This window comes from Pelodiscus sinensis, chromosome 10 (assembly GCF_052426305.1).
Source record: "Pelodiscus sinensis isolate ZL-2025 chromosome 10, ASM5242630v1, whole genome shotgun sequence".
In the NCBI taxonomy this organism is placed as follows: Eukaryota; Metazoa; Chordata; order Testudines; family Trionychidae; genus Pelodiscus; species Pelodiscus sinensis.
The window spans coordinates 21392465-21413662 of record NC_143061.1 but is presented as its reverse complement, the minus strand read 5'-3'; the positions used below and the strand labels follow the sequence as shown (position 1 = coordinate 21413662).

The 21198-nt window shown below is 39.2% G+C and overlaps 1 long non-coding RNA gene across 1 annotated transcript in view; it reads right to left on the bottom strand.

The window, feature by feature from the left end:
• The window catches only part of LOC142830788 (uncharacterized), a 29519-nt gene extending 29315 nt beyond the window's left edge, over positions 1-204 (bottom strand). The window contains exon 1 of the long non-coding RNA XR_012906275.2: positions 63-204. This is a non-coding gene — a long non-coding RNA (uncharacterized LOC142830788). The remainder of the gene's footprint in view (positions 1-62) is intronic.
• Between the last annotated feature and the right edge of the window lie 20994 nt (positions 205-21198).

Below are 21198 nucleotides of genomic sequence, written 5' to 3'. Positions count from 1 at the left end.
CTGCCCTGGGCCGCTTCCTACTCCGTCTCTAGGGGTAACTCCATTCCCAGCTCCCCACTCACCGTTGGCCGGTCCCTGTACCTCTTGGTCTCTTCCCTCCTCCCTTCCCCCTGGCTGGGGGGACATCTTTTTAAATCCCCCTCCACAGGGGCCCCAACGTCATGCAGGGTGACTCGGAGGCGCAGGCAGATGACGTCACCAGGGAGTGACTCCGTGTCGGAGAGGCAATGACGTCACCGCTGGCCACACTAGCTCCTCCTCCCGGAGTGTTCCCGGCTGGCTCTTCGTGCTCCCTGTGTACCTCAGGGCCGGTTCGGGGTTCCACACACCCCTCGCCCCGATCCTCCCGAGTGCAGGGCAGGAGCGCCCCGTCACACCTGGGTTTTTCAGTCCAAAGGAATAAAAATACCATGCGGCTGATAAGATTTCTAGATAGGGTGACCAGACAGAAAAGTGTGAAAAATCAGGACAAGGAGGAAGAAGGTAATAGGGACCAATATAAGACAAAGCCAAAATATTGGGACTACCCTTATAAAATTGGGATATCTTTTCACCCTTTTTCTAAAGGCTCCCTATAAAGGATAGTGTTCCATCCAACATTACTAATTTTGAATGTGTGCCTAGATTAGATTTAGAGGGAGGAACTGTATACACTGCAACCAACAAGGGCACTACTGTGGTGTACATCTGAGCAATCCAAAGTAGCACTGTGCTGGCACTCATGATGAATCAGGATGCACAGTCACCCTTTACAGGTTCCTATTAAAGGCTTATCTTCTCCTGAACACACCAGGCTGTGAATTTACAGTGCACTACCTTGCCTCAAACTAATTCACTCTACCGACCCCACAACAGTGCATTGCAGCAGAGCACCATGCAACTTTCAGTGTTCTGCAGCAGGCTCCACACGGTGAGTTAGGGTGTGACAAATTAGTATGCTGGACATTCACACCTTGGCTTGCTACACACTAGCTTGCTATGTAAGTGAACCGTAAGTTCAAAACAGCTAACAGTGTCTTGACTGTGTATACTGGGCCATTTTATTGATAGTTGCAAGGAAAATATTTAGTTCTGATGATGTATTACTGGATGAAAAAGAAGTCAGAGTGAGTAGGTGCTATTACCTCTAACCCTTGGTTTCTGATCATCAAGTTTTCAACCAAGATAGTGGCTAATGATGTATTTATGATGTCAATTTTTGGCTGAGAATCTAGCAAATAATATGAAGTGTTAGCAGTGAAGTATGAAATATTTGGTGCACCCAAGTAACTATGTCTACCAGCAAAATAATCACATTTAAATCAAATAACCTGACATCCTCTACTTCAGAAAACTTTCTGTTGCATGTCTGGTACTAAAAAGAATGCCATAAAATATGACTGGTAGGCATTAGCCCAAATACTATCCTGATCATTCTGCACAATTATGCTATATTGCAAGGAAAAGAAAGAAAACCATGCAACAGGCTTTGAGAAGAGAAAAATACCTGGAAAGAAAAAGAAGAATGAAATTATGGCCTGAATTTCTTTGTTTAAGAAGTTGTCTTTTCATTACTTTGAATACATGGTTAGACCTATTGAATTTATTGAGTCACCTTTCTGGCTAGTATGGTGGATCTGAAAATAATCATTGTAAATAAAATAATGAGTCGGTAGTGCATTATGAAAAGTATTCCAAAGTAAATTCAATAAAACATGCAAGTCAAAGTAATTACGTAACACTAATACCTTCTACCTTAAGAGGGGTCATAAATATTAGAAATCAAACATTTAATTGTAGTTTCTAAAAGATTTTATGTCAGGTAAGACATAAAAAACTGCCTACTCCAAAGAGCTTACCAACTAGATATACATACGAGTAAGCATTATGTAGTATTTAAAGACATCTTAAAAGGATACGTTAGTACAACAAATATTTCAAAATTCTGTGCAAGGACACAAGGAGTGAACTGGTGTAATAAAAGCTGTCATGAATATTCTGAAATAGTATTAAACATAGTTTCTTTATGAAGTGGCTTATGTGTCAATTGAAAGCAGCTATATTATAATTCTTAAGTCTTAAGGATGATTACTTTTAAAGTTAATAATACAAACATTTTCTATGTAAATAATGGATATACTCTTATGCTTAGTGAAAGCAAGGTTTTTCAAGAGACTTGATGTTTTTTTCATAAATGATTTTTATGCATATAAATAATGGAAATGTTCTTCAACATATTACTAGTTCATTCTATTACTTCGGTAATTTGAACTGGATTGTAGTGGTATTACTACACGATATGTTTTATTGCTGTAAATATAGATAATGATAGATTAATGTCAAAAGAATGTAAGAACATAAGAACAGCCATCCTGGATCAGACCAGGACCATCTAGCCCAGTATCCTTTCTGCCGACAGTGGCCAATGCCAAATGCTCCAGAGGGAGTGAACACAACAGTTAATCATTATGTGATCCCTCTCCTGTCATCCATTTCCAGTCTCTGACAAACAGAAGCTAGGAACACCATTCTCACACATCCTGGCTAATAGCCATTGATAGAGCTAACCTCCATGAATTTATCTAGCTCTTTTATGAACCCTATTAAAATCCTAGTCTTCACAACACCCTCTGGCAAGGAGTTTCACAGGTTGACAGTGCACTGCATGAAAAAATATCTTCCTTTTGTCTGTTCCAAACCAAGGCTTGGGATTTTTAAAATAAGCATGTTTTATTATTTTTAATTGGAAAAGAAATGCATTTACCCCACTAAGAAGACTTTTTTTAATTTTTCATGTTTTATACCAGAAAAATGGGTCTCCTGTTAGATAGCTGTCTTATACTAACCCTGAAAAAAGGTTAAAATTCTTTTTTACGGTTGTTCAAACCTCTCATATTTATGGTAAGTATAATTTTATATTAAATTCCTTATAATGGAAGAAGCAAAAGCCTCAGAACTCAGCTATCTTTGGTCTATGTTTGAACTAACACAAAGGGCATTGGTCCTCCCCTGAGAGATATATGTCAAGCTAACAGCCTGGGTTTACTATGTTGCAAATCTACAGCACTTTTTATTATGGCATATCTAGAGTTCTGTCTCAGTTGTTCTCCACACATTTCTTTTATAATCATGAAGGAATGTATTTCTCTGAAAATAATTAATATGTTATTTCTATTCAGTCTACTGAATAAGAGAGCATTCTTGTGTATACAAGTATATCTGTATGATAACAGCAGGTAATTGCTCCCTGATGCTTATCTTCATATTTTTTTAGCAACTCAATTCAAACATCTTTGTAATACAGTTCAAAAGTAAAAAATCTTTTTTTAAGTGAAGGGAAAATATCTATGGTGTGGCAGATACAATTTCAGTTGGCTTTCTAGAAATAGGCTTTTTTGCTAGATGTGCTTATATCTACTTAGTATCCATTTACTTCTTAAAATCAGTGCTACTCCCTGAAGCTCAGTGCAGAACATGGCATTGCCAATATGGATAAATAGTGATGTAGGATAGATTCTTGAAGTCTTTTTTAGTCCTTATTGAGGCAAAACTTCAGCTTACTTCAATGGGAGTGCTATTGGAGTACTCATTGGACTGAATAAAAACCTATCCAAAACACAAAAACAAAACAAAACAAAAATATTTTTCCCTAACAACAATTCTTCAAAAAAAGCATGCTCGTAGCGTATCACCGCCAGGTTTAGGTACCTGTGGCAACTATATTTACAATAAACTCATCTAGTAGCTTATGTTCTATGGCCAATTAAGAGCATAAAACCATATCTTCAGAAGAATAAGAATGGCCATATTAGGTCAGACCAAAGGTCCATCTAGCCCAGTGTCTTTCAACAGTGGACAATGCCAGATGACCTAGCTGGAGTGAACGCAACAGGTGATCATCATGTGATGCTTTTCTTGTCATCCATTTCCATCCTCTGACAAACAGAGGCTAGGGTCACCATTCCTACCCATCCTGTCCAATAGCTATCGATGGACCTAATCTCCATGAATTTACCTAATTCTTCTTTAAACCCTGTTAAAGTTCTGGCCTTCACAACATCCTCTGGCAAAGAGTTCCACAGGTTGACTGTGAATTGAGTGAAGAAAAACTTCCTTTTATTTGTTTTAAACCTGTTAACTATAAACTTAACTTGGTGACCCTAGTTCTTATATTACGGGAAGTAAATAATTTTTTCTTATTCACTTATTCCACATCAGTCATGATTTTATAGACCTGTATCATCTCTCCTTTTTTCCAAGCTGAAAAGTCCCAGTCTTTTTAATCTCTCTTCATATGGGACCCATTCAAAACCCCTAATCATTTTTGTTGACCTTTTCTGAACTTTTTCTAATGCTAACATATCTGTTTCGAGATGAGGCGACCACATCTGGACACAGTATTCAAGATGTGGGCGTACCATGGTTTCATATAGAAGCAATGAGATGTTCTCCATCTTATTATCTATCCTTTTTAAATGATTCCTAATATTGTTTGCTTTTTTGACTGCTGCTGCACATTGGGTGGAGGTTTTCAGAGGACTATCCACAATTACTCCAATATCTCTTTCTTGACTGGTTATAGCTAAATTAGTCCCCATCATATTGTATGTATAGTTGGAATTATTTTCTCCAATCTGTGTTACTTTACATTTATCAACATTACATTTCATTTGCCATTTTGTTCCTCAATCCATTGAACAACATAGTTGGGTGAGATCTTTTTGAAGATATTTTGGTCTTAACCATCTTGAGCAGTTTAGTATCATCTGCAAATTTTGCCACCTCTTTCTCCAGATCATTTATAAATAGGTTGAATAGGATTGGTCCCAGTACAGACCCTTGGGGGACATCACTACTTACCTCTATCCATTCTTAAAACTTACAGTTTATTCCTACCCTTTATTTCTTGTCTTTTAACCAGCTATCAATCCATCGGAGGACCTTCCTTATTACCCATAGCAACTAACTTTACTTAGGAGCCTTTGGTAAGGGACCTTGTCAAAGGCTTTCTGGAAATCTATGTACACAGTTTCCACAGGATCCCCTTGTCCACATGTTTATTGACCCCCTCAAAGAACTGTAGGGCTATGTCTATATTGGCAAGATTTTGCGCAAATACTCTTTAACGCAAGAGTTTTTTGCATTTGAGTATTTGCTCAAGAGAGCATCTACACTGGCATGTGCCTTTGAGCAAAAGATGTGCTTCTACGCAAGAGCATCCGTGCCAGTGTAGACTCTCTCTTGCGCAAGAAAGCTCCGATGGCCCGTTTTAACCATCGGCTTTCTTGCGCAAGAAATTCATGTTGCCTGTCTACACTGGCCTCTTGCGCAAGAACAGTTGTGCAAGAGGTCTTATTCCTAAGTGGGAGCATCATAGTTCTTTTGCAAGAAGCCCTGATTTCACACATTAGAACGTCAGTGTTCTTGCGCAAGAACTCCCTGCCAGTGTAAACAGGCAGCAAGTTTTTGCGCAAAAGCAGCTGCTTTTGCGCAAAATTATGCCAATGTAGACATAGCATAGTAGATTAGTAAGTGATGATTTCCCTTTACAGAAACTATGTTGACTTTTCTGCAACTAATTATGTATATCTAAGTGTCTGACCATTTTATTCTTTACTATAGTTTCAAATAATTTGCCCAGTATTACTGGTCTGTAATTACCAGGATTACTTCTAGCACCCTTTTAAAATATTGGCATCACATTATTTATCTTCCAGTCATTAGGTACAGAAGTTGATTTAAATCATAGGTTACAAACCACCATTAATAGTTCCGCAATTTCAGAACAATGACATTTTCGAAGAACTGCAAAAAAAGGTTGGTTTTTTTTTTTCAGATTTCATATCAAGGCACCAATATTTTTGGAACTGCAACCTGTATACTAGTTCAGAACAAGAACGTGGCAAAGTACTCAAGTGTAGTTATACATTAATTTCATTGGTTGCGTGCACACAGAGGACAAGAGTTGCCTAGACACAGCAGTATACTAAAGTCTCTGAATTTTAACACATCTGCAGCAACAATTGTAAGTGTGTGGATGTGAGCTGAAGCATATGAAGGTGCACACAGTTCTTAGAAGCAATATGCATCTTTGGAAGGCTCTTGTGGCTAGAAACCCCAAAGCAGTTATAACCTTATTTACCAATGGTATGATGTGATTATACTGAGTAGACTTTCCAATCCCCCTGTTATCTCCTTACAATTACAGATTAAAAACTATTAAGCCAAATACTACATCTGGAACAGTTGATGGACTATCAGCTGTCCAAAAGAACCGTTTGATGCACCCAACTTTAGGCACATCTCATACATTCTTGTTATTTTGTCTGATGTTTTTCCTATCTTTATTCTTTGTAATGAGAATGAGACACTAAATTGAATTTCCTGAATATATATGGGAATTTAAATTGTGCACTTTAGGTATTGACAACTCATCTCTGTGTTCTGTGATTAACAATGCTGTTTACTAAATACTGCGTGCATAAACATCTTCAGGGGCCAGACTACACAATAACTACAGCAACTTTATTTTTATCTGTCGGTAGATATTATACCTAGGAGTTGGTTACTTAACTGCTGTCCTGCTCTGATGTGAGCATAGGTACTTCAGTGGACAAACCATACATAGTCAAATATGCTTTTATGTGGTGTAGCAAGGCTTTTACCCTTGCCAGAGTCAGCTATTCTCCCTTTGGTGAGAAGGGCCTCAGGCAATGCACCTCAGCTGCATCTAGACTGGCAAGATTTTGCTCAAAATCTTGCCACCTGTCTACCCTGGCCACAAGTATTTGCGCAAGAACACTGACTTTGTACTGTACAAAATCAGTGGTTCTTGGCAAATACTCTGATGCTCCCGCTCAGGGATAAGCCCTCTTGCGCAAGTATTTCTTGTGCAAGAGGGCCAGTGTAGACAGCCAAGTTAATGTCTTGCACAAGAAAGCCAGATGGCTAAAATGGCCTTTGGAGCTTTCTTATGCAAGAGAGCATCTACACTGGTACAGATGCTTTTGCACAAAAGATGTCTTTCACGCAAAAGCATCTGTGCCAGTATAGACACTCTCTTGTACACATGCTTAACAGAAAAGTTTTTCTGTTAAAAGTATTTGCACAAAATCATGCCAGTCTAGATGCAGCCCTCCTGCCTCTCATGACAGAGCAGTTAGCTTTCTCCTCAGAAGTAGATTATTTTAGTAGTCTATCCCCGGGGGCAGGAGGAGAAGGAAGCCCAGCCTCTTCTCCTAGAGCTCCTCACTCCCCTCCTGTTTCTCAGGTTAACTACAAGCCTGTCTCTATGCTTCCCTCACTTCTTTCTTTTTTTCCCCCTCCTCCTCCTCCCTAACAGGGGAGGCTTTTAAAAGGTCTCTAGCAGGCCTGAAGTGAAGTCAGCTGGCCCTAACTGAGTCAAAGGTAGCCCTGTCTCAGCTGATTCCTAATCTGCCTGAGCCAGTTCCTTCTCAGCTGCTTCTAATTGGCCTACTCATTAGCAAAGGAGTTGGCTTTTTTTTTTCTCCTAGGGCTGACTTTCTCCAGCCCTCTGCCCTAACTGTGTCACAATAGATCTACCTATCAAGGGAGCTTAGTAAGTTTTCTGGCACTTATGTAAAATGATGTTAAAATATCATTAATTTAAAAATTTAGAGATCTCAAAATATGACCACATTTTAGGCCACTGTCATCAAAGTCAATTTATCTGACTGATGCAATGACAAGCCTTATTTCTAAAACCTGCTTTCCCCCACCCAAGTATCATTTGTTGACTGTGAGTGTTACTCATGTCAGCATAATATCTGTCAATAACTTGCCATTGTGATGGTTCAAACAACTTCTTTCCTGTCTAGAATCGCAAATGTTATGAAAAATTGATTCAAAACTTTAGGGAAAGTAAATTTGTATGGCAGAAGATTAATATTTTATTAGGAATGATAAAATGTGTATAGAAGGCAATGTACAGAACAATAAAATCAGATTATAAAACAGAGGGGTTCAAGACATCCAAGGTAGCTTCAGACAGTCAGGTACAATAGGATGAGGAATACATACTAAAATGAAAGGTCACATAGTAAATTATACAGTAGTGAACCTGTGGCAACAATGTGATGAAAGAGTGAAAAATAACTTAGGACAGAAAATTAAAGAACAATACAACAAAAAAGCAGAGCTATTGGATAAGATAACTGGGGGTTAGCAAACCAAGCATGTGGAAAAACTAATGAAAGGGGAGGCAAGCCGAAAATTAATTGCATGATAGACAGCACCAGCTACAGTGCATTGAAATGCTGAATGCTTCTTATGGAATGATGGCCTTAATTGCTGGAGAGTTTTAGCAGAGTCAGGCCTGGTAAGACAGAATCAATTTTGTAGGCAGAGGGTAGCTCTCAATGGCCAAAGAAGGCATTCTTTTATTGGATATATGGCTTTGCTACTACTTAAATTGGAGACCTTGCTATCCACTGGAAGATTTATTTATTTTTTAATACTTAGACTCTGTGTTATTCAGAATAGGGACTGTCTTTTTGTTCTTGACTCACACATACCCTAGTATAATAGGCTCCTAGGCCAAGGCTGGGACTTTTGAATACTACTGGGTAAGACCCAAATTGCCCCCTGCATAATCAGGATCTGATCCTGCTTCCAGTGAAATCACTGAGAATTTTGTCTTTAATTTCTTTGGAAGCAAGACTGGGCTGCTAGTTGTAACTCATTCGTAACTCCACTGTCAGGCAATCAGTGGAAGGGTAGCAGTCATTCAGATTTAAAAGCAGAAAGGTGAGTCAGTACAAATTAACATGCTTTAAGAATGTTTAAATTGCGCAGATCGCCTGTCTGTAATAAGAAAAATTACTACTGTGGGTCATGATGCATTGCAGTGGGTTTTCATTGTATAACCTCTTGGCAACCCCGTGGCATTTTCCTGCATTCATACAAGAAAAAAGATGATATTTACAAATGTAGCATCTAATCTACAATGCAAAAATCTAACAAACCTTTAATTTGAAATACTTGCTGTGTAGTACAGTATTTGTCAATATTTTCCTGCACTCAATTAGCAATTCCTATGTATCTCACTATGATATTTTGAATCGTGTAAGGTTAATTCATGTTTTTATTTTAAGCTTTAAGTAGAGTTTACTAAATAACTAATATTTGCATTTAAGTTCATTACAGAGCACTCTAAATTCATAATTAATAGCTTTATTGCCATATCACTTTTTACTGGCATTTTATTTTTCACTGTATTACAACCCATCTTATGCTAATGTTTGAAATTACCATGATCGGGAAAATTCAGTAAGAATCAGTTTGGCTATAAATAAACCAGCCTAAATATATAAATAAACTGGCAACTAGAAAAGTGCTATGTGATAATGGGAAAATACACGTTTTTATTAGGTAACTGTGCTTGTTAAATTAATGACTTTTCATTATGACCTATCTGTTTCAAGTCCTTGAGAGTTGCAGAAATTATTTCTGGATTTAAAAAATGATTTTTCCCCACTTGCTCTTTGTCTATTAATGATTTTCTGACAAATTCTTTTTCTAATTTCCCACATGGTACATTTGGCTGTTAGGGTCTATTAGCCCCATGTCATTGTCATTTTCCTTTTAAAGTTATATGGACTGATTCTCAGTTGGGGTAAATTGACACAGCCCCATTAACATCAATGGAGCTTCATGAATTTATACTATCTGAGAATTTGAATGATTAAAGGTACTTAAGTGCTTAAAAATGAAAATAAGCACCTAGTGGACTTTTCAAAAACTTCTAGGTGCCTAACTCCAACTGATTTAATTGTAAGTTAGGCATTATGGCGCTATTATAAATCCCACTAAGTGCTCCTCTACACCCTTAGGCACTGAAATATATTTATAAAGTCTGACAACTTATTGAATATACAAAAAGGACCTGAGTTACTCATTCTGTGGATGAAAATCCCTGAAAAGGACTCCTTAGAGAGGAGAGGGATATTTTCCCTGGATTTTTTTTTTAAAGGACTGATCATAAATAGGAGATTTGGAACCCAGAATCCAAGTTCTTACAGAGCCTCAGAAGCCAAGTCTATCAGCATGGAGGTCTCAAAACTTCTGTACTGGCTCTGGATAACCACTTCCCTGTTTCCTGCTTCCCTTGATAGCCTCCTCAGTAGTAGATTTCACAGCCTGAAAGGTGAGCATTAACTCAGAAGATCTATCTCACCATTGCTTGTGAGAGATTGTGTGTTATTACTACCAAGAGTGAACAAAATAAACATGATTTATTTAAGTGCCATAGGCACTAAGAATTCAGAGTAGTCTTTGAGTGCATATCAATATCTTTGATAACAATATATGCAACACGTTTACAATTCTAGTGCCAAATTCTGCATGTTCATATCAGAAATCAGAGTTATTAACAAACAGGAAATTCTTCCAGCTCTCTCTCTCTCTCTCTTTAAATAAACTGACAGAAACAGAACATCAGCAGTAGGTGTACTACTGGAAACAGTTTGCTAATGAGTCAATATTTCAAATCCCAAACTTATTTAGTCTAAGACTCATGGCAAGATTATCGGAACTGAATGCTCTTTAACCAACGGTTGTATGTCTCCTCCTTCTGTTGAGGAACTGACAACAAAGTGCAATAAGATGCTCATGTAATGAAACACTACAAAACAAGTATCAGAATACTGTGATGTGATGATCTTGACAAAAGGAGTTACTTTGGCTTTATGGTGATACACAAGACGGGAAGCTGGCCATATACATGAGTCAAGTTTTTTTCAAGGCCAGATCTGGTTTTATGCCTGAAATATTTGCTCAGACCCACAGAAGCTACAAAAATTTTGGGGAAGCCATTAATGTTATAATCCAGATTTCATACATAAATCTACCAAACAATATAGATGTGTAAAACACTTGATTTGTGAAGATTTTAGTCTTCACCGAACACATTTTTTTCTTTCAACCATCAATTCTTCTTTGTCTAGGGAAAAGAACAGTAATTATAATCACAGAAAATCTGTTTAGTGCTTCCTTTAAACTGCAAACTATTATCTATTCAGTACCCAAAATGTACTTGAAGCCTAATTATATTTCCATTGGGTTCTCAGTAAAAGTTCTGATCCAAAATGAATCACAATATAAATGTGTAAGTTTGGTTCACTATAACATCTCCAATAGAAAGACTCTATTTTGAATGAATAACTTCTCTTCTTAACCACAGATTCTAAAATACAAAGGAATAGATAGTGATACTAGGGGCATTTGATTTACTTTGGATGTACATTTGATACAAACAAAAGGAGCCGAATAGTTGATGCGAAGTCAAAGAACATCTATCTTCAAAATATGAAGATCTGCTGGTATATCTCACTTCCTGGGATTCACAATATACTATTGTTATAGTCTACATTGCATGCATGTTAGACGTTTGTGTGTTTCCTTTAATGTGGTCTTTTCTTTGGGTTAAATACATTGCATTTTCCTATGTGTATCAGTAATGGCTTTTTATTTATTTTTACAATTGTATGCTACAACTGGGATTTTCTTTGGAATAAATATTAATGTAACATCCACGATTCTTCCAGGTCCCTTCCATTACCTATCTTTTATTTCAGCATTCTCAAATATAAAACATTTTAGACCATGAAGAAAATGTTAGATTTATGGAGAAGTGCACTAAACTTTTAGACATTTTTCAGCTTTATTTCCTGTTACAATTTTGAATGTGCATTCTGCAATAATGACAGGAGTTGGAGGGTCAGAAATTTGAGCTTTGCAAACTAGAGAACACCGTAGCAAGGAATCTCTAATAAAAAGGATTTTCAAGTCTTCAAGGTTTATGAGCCTCAGCAAAAACTCAGCATCAGTATATTATTGAAAAACAAGCCACAACATATTAGATACATAACAATGCTGTTTGAGGATGAAAAAGTAATTGAAAAGATTGCTATTATGATTTTGCTTGGGAAATGTATTGCCTGATATTGGAGTCCTCAACACACACTTCTCAGTAGTGTTTCTTTTTCTCCATTTGGTTTAAAAATCACTTTCCTCCTCCTCCTCTTAGTCTTTTCGATGCTATACTTGGAGATAAGGGAAGTACTGATCTGTGATGCTCAATTTTCCTTCTCATTCTGTTACCCTTTTTATGCACCAATCCTGTACAGACTTATCTCAAAAAATATAAAGCCCCCAAACAAACCCATCTTAAATGTCACCTTCACTGTAATATTTTCTTTGATTATGGCAGCTCTCTTGGACTCTCTGCATTCCATGGTTATTCTGGCAAGCATCTGGACTTCACTATTGTTTATCAGGCATTTAATGGTGATGTCCAATCGCATGAAGAAGACTGAAGCTTACTGCTTTTTGCTCGGAAAAGCCTATATGACTGTGTCAGTGGCACCCCTTTGAATGTGCTGCTGCAGCAGCTGTCACTTAGGAACCTAATTGAAATCCCATTGAAGTCAATGAAAAGAGTCGCTGTGATTTCTGTGGGCTTTGGCTCAAATCCACAACGCAGTTGTAAAAAATGTTATGGAATATATGTTCTCAGAATCCAAAGTGCTCCTCCTTGCTTTTTTCCATGATAAATAATGAATATGTGGGAGCCATGGATTGACATTGTTATTTTGGAAAGCATTGTACAGGGTGTTTCATGCAAGTTCAGTTGGTTTAATGAATTTCACATGGTGATGATACACTTCAGTCCTTGGCAACTCCCATTATAACCCACATGCCTTAGGCCATTATTCTTGAGAGACCCCATTAAACAAACTAGTTCTGAAGCCAAAACTTGCTCACCAGATATGGACAATCCCCATGAGAGATTGACATTGACTTGCTGGTACATGGATAGATTGTCCTTTCGGGAATCAGGGTGTTGGGTTTTTTGTTTTTTGTTTTTAAATAAAACACCTCAGGATAGTCCTGGCTCGGATGAGGCACTTGTCAGGGATGTCTGTGAACAGAAAAGGAAGCTGGCATCCTACTTCCCTACTCTGTTGATTCTGTGGCACAATGAATCTTTTTGCTCTGTGTTTCTGCTCCATCTAGCACAATGGCATCCTGGTCCATAACAAGGGGTCCTCCATGCTAACACAATAAAAATAAATCACATTAAACAGCATAATAGGAGACTTTTTGCTTATTTTAAATAATGTACATTTGCAAAAAAGTGCACAGAAATAATTGATTCTCTGGTAAGGAGAGTGGAAAGCTTCTGTTAAGTCTGCATCTGCTAATAATTTGTAACATTTCAATTTAGGTTGCATTTAGTGTTGCGGTACTTGTGTTGTCTCATACAATTTCTTTGAAGGAACAAGTTGTTATTGCGGCTGTTAAATGCTTAACTCCAAAAGCTTTTTGGAAACAATGAAGATAAGCTAATGTTTCATCCTTCTGTAACCTGCATTTACAAATGTATACATTCATATTTATATTCCATATTTTATTTGTGTACTATGTGAAGAACTGATTTTACATCAGGTTTGTTGGTATAGCAGAAAGGAAAGTTATTTTAATAGCAGATGATAGTGTTGGGTGTTATTTTTTTATTTTGTATTTTTTTTGGAGGAAGAATGGTGCTTGTTATGTTAGTTTCAATTTAAAAAATGCAAGTGCAATGGTAAGTTCACTAGTGGGAATGAAAGCTGCTTTGTCTGAATTTGAACTGTAGACTGCAAAACCACGAACAATAATAGTTTGTGAGTTCTGTGCTGAGGCTTTGCATATGGCACAGTACAGAGTCAGAGCACTGAACGATTGGTTCTAAAGACAGTCTATGTTAGTGCTGCTGCTCTTCACATATATCGAAATATTGTGGAGTGCTCTAGTTTTGCTCTCTGGATTGGTGTGGCCTGTTTCCATTTCTGGTAAGAAGAGTGGCAAGAAAGGTCCAGAGAGGGATTGCTTCATGGATGCTACTGAGCCCCCATAACTTTACCACACAGGCTGGTTCACATTTACCCCTTCCCTGATCTGTCTGTATTTCACCTCCAAGTTCCCACTGCATGAAACTAAGCATTGAGCTGCACCAGAGCTGAACACTGTTTAGCTTCAGAGGTACTTGTCTCCAAAATCTGATCCAAAATGTTGCACAACAAAAGGTGTGCTGCAAGGTGCCATCCACGTCAGTGAGGTGGGGACACAATTGGTGTCATTGTTCCTTTTAATCCTAAATATTCAACGGTATAAAGGGAATTTCTGCACTCAGTTCTCATTCAAAACCAAAGGTAGTGGGGTGCCTAAATCCCATACATGTATTTAAAAATCTTCCTTTTTATAAATGTCATGGAAAATTTTAAACCATAAGGAGTCATTTAAATTAATACTGAAATGCACCAATTCTAGGTGATGTAAGGTACCTCTGATGCAGCAAAGAAAGAATTGTTACTTGAGATGTGTTTTGTACTTTAACCTGAAGACTTTCGTGACTTTTCTTTTGTCTTGGTGGTCTTACCAGAAGCTCCAAATATTTATTCATTATATTTGTTTTTTTCACATCATAAAATCTGCTCCTTGTGGCAATGAGACATTCTAAACTTAATGTGTTTATACTCAGACAGCTGTGTAGTGATGAAAATGGTGCAGATAAGTGTCTTGGTTATGTGCGTGCAGTATAACTCATTTTTATTAGATCAGTCAGGATCTAAATAGATGTAATTGCTAACTGTTTATTGATTTGAATACATGGAAAAATACTACTTTGTGCTTTTTTCCCCATTACAATATGGCTACGTCTAGACTGGCATGATTTTCCGCAAAAGTTTTTCCGTTAAAAGCATTTACGGAAAAGAGCGTCTAGATGGCACGGATGCTTTTCCGCAAAAGCACTCTTCACGGAAAAGCGTCCGTGCCAATCTAGACGTGGTTTTGCACAAGAAATCCCCAATCGCCATTTTCGCGATCGGGGCTTTTTTTTGCGCAAAACAATACCGCGTTGTCTACACAAAAGCATTTGCGCAAGAGGGCTTTTGCCCAAATGGAAGCAGCATAGTATTTCCACAACAATACTGACAATCTTACATGAGATCGTCAGTGTTCTTGCGATAATTCAAGCGGCCAGTGTATACAGCTGGCAAGTTTTTCCACAAAAACAGCTGCTTTTGCAGAAAAACTTGCCAGTCTAGACACAGCCTATATGTACAGTAAAACTTCAATTGTCCTGCATCCAGTGGTCCGGGACCCCCAATAGTCTAGCACCAACTGGAACCCAGAAGTGCTCTGGCAGCCGGACAATTGGAGTTGCTCTACGCCACTTCTCCAAGTCCACTGCTGCCGCTGCTGAAACTGACCAGCTGCAGACTTGGGGAAGCAGTGTGGAGCAGAGCAGCTGGGGTGCTGCCCGGTTGGTCCCACAGCGCTGTCCCTCACTCCCCTGCTCGGCGCCCGGCAGCACCCTAGCTGCTCTACCCCACGGCTTCCCCAAGTCCACTGCTACTAAAACTGACCAGCTGCAGACTTGGGGAAGCAGTGTGGAGTAGAGCAGCTGGGGTGCTGCCCGGTTGGTCCCACAGCGCTGTCCCTCACTCCCCTGCTCGGCGCCCGGCAGCACCCTAGCTGCTCTACCCCACGGCTTCCCCAAGTCCACTGCTACTGAAACTGACCAGCAGTAGACTTGAGGAAGCCATGGGGCAGAGCAGCTGGGGTGCTGCTGGGTTGGTCCCGCATCACCGTGCCATTCCCCCCCAACCACGCCCCCCCAGACCCGTCAGAGCCCCCCTGCTGGAGTACCTCCTGATACTCCGGCATATCTGATAATCCGGAAGCCCCTAGGTCCAAAGGTGCCGATTATTGGAAGTCTGCTGTATTGGCTTTCAGTTTATAGAGAGTACTAACTTAGAATAAGTTGATCTGGAACATAGGAAGGTTTTTTTTCCCCCAGAAATTGCTTGGGGAGTGATCTTCCAATAGAACCTTTTAACCCTGAAATGATAGTTATTTTTATTTTATTTTGTTCTAATAGTTTACTTTTTTTTTTGCAAGAGAACCAGAGAAAGTACTCAGAAACAAAACTCTGTCTTCAAGGGGAAATTGCAAAGGACAATCTTTTTTTGTAGCATTAGAAATAAAGTTCGATTAAAGCATTTGGATATTACAAAAGTACTTCTACTTCAGAAGATCCAGTATTATTCAAAATAAACTTGTTAGCATTAGAGAAACAAATAATTTTACCCTGTTGAAGCTAATGAAATGGCATACTACATTAATGGCATATAAAAGTCTAAAGAAAAAAATTGATCCCCATGGTCAATAGCTAAGTAGTTTGGGTAAAACCCTGACCCTTTTGAAGGCAATGGGAAATTTTGTTGATTTCAATGCCAGGATTTCGACCTTTGTGTTTAGAGAGGTACTTTACAAATAATGTAATTGAAATTTGGTAAAGCAGATAGGGTGTTTTTTTTAAACAGGTTAGCATATGAACCATCAGTTGGGAAATCAATGGGTATCAGGCTTTGAAGTGTTTTTGAAAACTTCACTAGATGTCTAAATTACTTTAAAATCTGTCCTTAGTAGGTCTTTTGGTTGGTTGGTTACTCTACTTCAGGTGTGGGCAATAATTTTTGAATGGGGCCTCTTCACAAATTTCAGAAGTGGCCATGGGACAACCTGGATGGGGCGGAGTTGAGAGCTATCCTACTGGAAGCTTTGCTTGGCCTGGGGTCCTTCCCCCTTGACTTCTGGCCAATGGAAGGGACCTAGAGAAGCTGGGGGCTAGCCTCCTCCCAGAGCTTTCTGAGGTGGAGGCTTAGAATTCACATAACACCGCTCGCAGCTCCTGGCCCCTTTGTGAATTCTAAGTCTTCACCTCTAAGTAGTCCCCAGTCCCTCCCCCATCTCTCTCAGGCAATTCAGTTGATCAGCAAGTGAGAGCCCTTTAATTAGAAGCAGTTGAAAGGGCCCACATGTCTCCAGCTCCCTAGCAATGTGCTAGGGACTCTCATGTTCCCCACAGATGCCCAACAGGCATGGGGAAGGCACCTTTTCTGGTTTCTTCTGATTTAGTGCCAACAGCTGTTTTAGCATTGTGCTGGTTGACTTCTTCTCATGACTTAATCATCTTGCCAGGTCACTAATAGTGTCCCACCTTCCTCCGAAAAGGTCAATAACCTGAACAGTGTCCCACATGACAAAAGTCATCAATGTGAAGTCCTCTGCCCCTCAAGGGCTTCTTTTATCTCTTCTGTCTGAGTAGTGGACCTAGGTCTGCTCCTGAGAGTGTCTCAACCAAATAAAAAGTTAAACAAAAGTAACTTCTGCCACTTCCTTAGGCTAAAAGTTTGAGCCCATCCTCCACTGCTGTCCATTTTCTGCAAAACACTGGGTTTCAGGGATTTCCCCTCTGGACCCTTGCCCCTAGTTTGGATCCTCTCTTCCCACCTGCTCCCAAAAGTATCTGCCCTCAGATTGACCTTTTCTCAGGCCCACTTCAAGAGTCTCCTTCACCTCCTTCAGGGTGTGTGAAGGGAGGGAGGGAGGGAGGAAGGGAGGAAGGAAGGAGCCTGCTACATCCACACTGGAGTGTAGCTCCCCATGTCGGTGAAAAGATTCTGGCAGGGAACAAACAGTAAGGAAAAAGTTCAACAGCTCCTCTCTGCCACAGTCTCTTCTTCTTGTTAATGTCTTTCCATGAGGCAAGCAAAGGATAGGCTCTAGCAGGAGGAAGATGGGGGAAGGGGGCGAGGGAAAACTTCATCTCTTTCCTGCTACTGGAACCTTTCACTGCAGCAAGGAAAGGTTCTGGTAGGGGGAGTCATCAGGGAACTGGTAAGCTTTTCCCATTGCTGGAGTCCTCACTGCTATGGGGAAGGGCTCCAGGAAGGGGAACTGGCAGAAACTTTGTCCATTACCAGCATCTTTTCCTCTGTCAAGGAAGGGGAGGCAGTTGGAATCTGTACTGCTAAAAGCAGATGGGGAGGTACACTTGGGAAAGTAGTCACATACATATTCACATTCTTCAGATGTGTATTCTGCATGCCCCTGAAAGGAGCATGCAATGTAGAAATAACTTCATCTGAATACTTCCCTGAGTTTCTTTTCTCGAGGTCCAAGCCCTGCCTTTTTTATCAGGAGCTTCAGAAGGGTAGCCGAGTTAGTCTGGTTCATCATGAGTGCTTGGCTCTGCCCTAGTTGCCAAGAAGGGAACTACAACATTAGCGATTTTATTTTTCTTTCTTCGTTTTCGATGCAAGACCTCCTCCTTTTATAGTAACCAACCAGTTCCTTCCCCAGCTGTGACTCATCTTTAAATGGAACAAGCCTGCACACCAGCTGATCTGTCATCTCTTTGCAGAAAACCTCTGCTGGGTTCAATCATTATCCAAAACCACCTTATCCCAGCTGATACTCATCAGAGACCTGGCTGAATCTGATTCTCCTTAAAACACTATCCTGCCTATAGCAACCTCTTGCACTTGTTTTGGCTCTGAATTGAAGGTCAAAATATAGACAAAATGCTTTCTTGCCATAGGTCACTTGCTCTATGATATTCTAAAGCTCCTCTGTCATATACTCAGCAGGATTTTGACATTAGGATGGAGGAGTTTCATTTTATGTGCATGTATGTTATCCTGCCCAATGGGGCTCTGATCTTAGTTGGGACTTCTGGGTACTATTGTAATAGAAACCTATTGGACCTTTTCCTGCTCTTGTGAACATTAGTATGTTGGTTGACACACTAGGCAATGCTATCTGAGTCTTCTACCGGATGATCTAAAGGGCTAGGCTTTGTCATGGTGAGGGGAGAAGCTAGGCAGACATCCTCTGTAGATGGCAGAGACAGAGAGATTAGTAGGTTACACAAGTGCTTGGAGTCCAGAATCAGGCTCAGCCTGTGATCGGGCCATGGTGCAGTTGCTGCTGCTGGATTAGACTTTTAACGTGTAATTTTGTTCAGCAAGAATAGTTGTTTGGTAAGAACTGTTATTGCTTGGAATAGTGCAGAGTACATCAGACCCCAGCGATAATTAAAAATACATAATGAACATGCACATACAGAGGTTTGTAAGTAAATGCCATGGCAAGAATGAGTTTATAATTCATGAGAAAAATATTGATTAGTTCATCAAATATAAAAGAAGAGGTAATGGTGGTATTTATTAAAATCTTTACTATAATGCAGAATTAACACAAACACTGCTTTCATTTCAGATACTTCCACAGCAAAGCATGGCTGCTGGGCTAACTAATAATAATAAAAAGAATTAATTATCAACCAAAGAAGTGGGTTGTACCCACGAAAGCTCATGATAACATCTACACTTTTTTTAGTCCTGAGAGGCAGACTAATATAGCTCCCTCCCCCCCCTCCGAAACTTGTGCAAGGGATTAGAGGTTTGGTAGTCTGGTTCCTTAATATATTAAATTGATGTCCTTTCCCTAGGTTGGTAGGTCTCATCTTGTGTTCTCATCAGATAATTGTAAATCAACTTTTGCTGAGCTCATTGCAGACTTGCCTCAACTGCTTTTCATGGTATTTTAAGAATACATTGTATTAAGCACTCGAAGCCAATAACATCCCAACACAGTTTAGTTATTACAAACACCTTTCTATCTTTACCTAGTTGTTCTCTTCTGATTCCCAACTAAGATCATCCATTCCATCTTGACATCTATCCCATCTTTCTAACAGGGAACCTCCTCTGACTTCAGTTAGCAGAGCAAGGTCAAATGACTCTCAGATATTTGGTTGCTGCAATCCCAGACAGAGAATTGCTTTTGCAATGACTATATCATAAAAATATCATTATTCACTAAGTGCTATCACATGCACATAGTGCTCTACAAATTACTGCATGCCAAACTGGTGTACTGAAGGTTAACTTCCTGATTTGCCATGTGGTAATGTAGAAGCCTCAGTGCCTAAGATGCTTTAGAAAACAGGACTTAAGCTCATAATGCACATGGATGCTTTTGGCAATTTTATCCTTGAATTGTAAATAATTGTATTATTTGAACATTATTTCTTAAAAATGGTTTTTCAATACAGGACAAGGATCCTGCCCTGCAGAGCTTCTACCCTATCATACAACATTGATACACTGGGACAGCAGTGAAGATATGGAGACATTGTAAGTGTTTGTGAAATAAATGGGTTTCCAAGAGAGGCACTGGAAGTGGAAGGCTGGTCCAAGTGTAGAGGTAAGCACTGAAGACAAGTCACTGAGTATGAGCAGGAGATGAAATATGTGCCTTAGCGAACTGGTGTGGATGTGGTTCGGTGGGAAGCATCAAAACAATGTGACATAGATGATCTGGAGAAAAATTGTAACCAGGAAGCGGCAAATCCTAAACCTAACTCTATCCACAGAAGATTCCTTGGTTATAGATGAGTCAACGTTGAAGAAATGAGCAGGTTCATGGATGGAAAATGGGAGGGGATTGAGGAGACAGGAATCCTCATTAGACAGATCCTTGCATCCTTCTCCTGGGAGGTGCTATGCAAGGAACAGTATAGCATCCTCCATTTCCATACCTGATAGAATTCATACTGGGCATCATATCAGACCTGAGATCAAAGGATCATAAAGGTAACAAAGTTATTAAGTGCAACTTGGTTTGACCACAGGATTCAGCACACAGAAACCTTTGTTCCAAATATTCATGGTAAGATCATTTCTTTCAATTCCAATGGATTTTGAAACCAGAAACTGTTTCAAGGCAAGTTGAAAGGCTTATTGTATTTATTTAGTAAATGACTACCTAGTACTCTGGGAGTTGCATGGAATTTTACAATCAATGCATTTCAATAGACCCTACATCCTTTTGGAGATGTGCACTTTGGGCAGCTTTTACAATAGATAAGCCATTAATAGCTTCATACCTAAGACTTTCCATTGTCACTAACAGAGTCAAAAAGGTCCAGCGAGAACCTCTGAAAAAACTTAAGGCTTTATAATGGTAACAGCGATTGACCCTAAACTGAAAGGTCAGAAATGCAGTTGTTGTAATTAAAATGTTCTTTTGTACTGTTGACAGCATATTTTTCTCCCTATTGATACAGGCAGCAGACATAAATCCCAAAAGATTATAGCTCACTCTTGTCAATCACTGTATATATTTTTCTGAATGGAAAAAAAAGGGCCTTGTATTAAAATTACAAGAATAAATTCAGACACCTGAATATCATATTTACAGTGGAAATGAGAGAACATAGCTGAGCAGATCCTGCAGCTTTTATTCATAAAAGCAATTCAATTGAACAGAATTATGGCCTCATTTGTGCTTGTTTTACACAGT